The 1,346-nt window shown below is 36.8% G+C and overlaps 1 pseudogene; it reads right to left on the bottom strand.

Annotated features, from left to right (window-relative positions):
* Window positions 1-739: 739 nt before the first annotated feature.
* On the bottom strand, window positions 740-859 carry LOC134895173 (5S ribosomal RNA; annotated as a pseudogene).
* Between the last annotated feature and the right edge of the window lie 487 nt (window positions 860-1,346).

The following is a 1,346-nucleotide window of genomic DNA, read 5'->3' as shown; positions in this document are numbered from 1 at the left end:
CCACATAGGTGACTTAAGACACTCTTAAAAAGTTAATGTCACTGGATATGTCCATCACTAATCGTCTGTTTTGCATATAACCGATATTTGCAGGTGTGAGGTATTTACCAGTGGTCCTTAATGCAGATAATGTCCACCAATTAAATAACTGGAACCAATTTCCTCCTTAGCATGCCAGAAGAAGGTCCAGATGGGTAAGTACTGCAGTAGGAAAGTCCAAGATGGTGGTACTGGAGTGTCAATCGAATGCCTGAGGAAGCTGGACTGCACTAACCATTGAAACGCGTTGAGCTTATTGCCTATTTGACATAAAGAAAAAATACCAAATGAGAAAAAATGGAAAAGAAGTAGACTCTTGTTTGGGAGCACTCAACCTCAGAGGAACTGAAGTGTATCAATGTCTTATACTGATAAAATCATGATTTTAATAGTTTCTTAGTAAAATATGTAGAATTATCGGAGTTCAATAAATATGTGATTCAGGACTATTATGCGAAAATATTTATATAGATTAAAGTAGATAATTAGCAAAAATTGCTATAATATAATGTAAGCCGGAAAATCTTTTATATTGTCAAAAAGGTGTCACCTTCTAGTCTCAGTAGTGTCCGTCATAGAGAGTATATGACCATCATTCATACTGCAAGAATCCCAAATGGAAAAATGATAGCAGAGAATTAAATCATAGGTCATATGGATCCAAATGCCTATCTGTGACTTAAAATTAGGCAGCAAAATTTATTTGCAGTACCAGGATGTTCCAAGGTGGTCTCCCATCCAAGTACTAGTCCGGCCCTCCACTGCTTGGCTTCCAAGATCGGAAGAGATTGGGCATCTCCAGTGGGGTATGTCCGCAATTTTTTAAGCTAGCCCTTTTGTTTGTCACCTTGAATAGGAAATGGAATTGGTCGTATTTTCCACAGGAAAAGGGAGACGGACACACGTGACAATTAGGCTCAAAATATACAGATTGGATATAACAATTATATGGCAAGAAAATGTCAAAGCCACTAATATCCAAACAAGGTAAATCCTTCCTTATTTATGCAGTACTGTACACCAGTCAAATATGAGTCAATAATAAACTCACTCGTAGTAGTGCTGTCTAAATATGTAAAACTAGGCATGCATTTATCACCAAGAGAAATCCCAAGATTACTACAAAGGAATCCTTTATAGTTGAAGGGTTTGTATCTATATTTTTTTGACAACCAATAATCCACCATTGGTATATACATCTGAGGTATACAGATGAAAGCAAATGTTGCCGTAACAGGGTGTTCCAAAGTGGTCTCCCATCTAAGTACTGACAATGTCTATAATATTTGTCCTATTAAAAAACACGT

This window comes from Pseudophryne corroboree, chromosome 3, assembly GCF_028390025.1.
Source record: "Pseudophryne corroboree isolate aPseCor3 chromosome 3, aPseCor3.hap2, whole genome shotgun sequence".
In the NCBI taxonomy this organism is placed as follows: domain Eukaryota; kingdom Metazoa; phylum Chordata; class Amphibia; order Anura; family Myobatrachidae; genus Pseudophryne; species Pseudophryne corroboree.
Note: the sequence above shows the minus strand (reverse complement) of the source record. Positions and strands in the feature narration are given on the sequence as shown.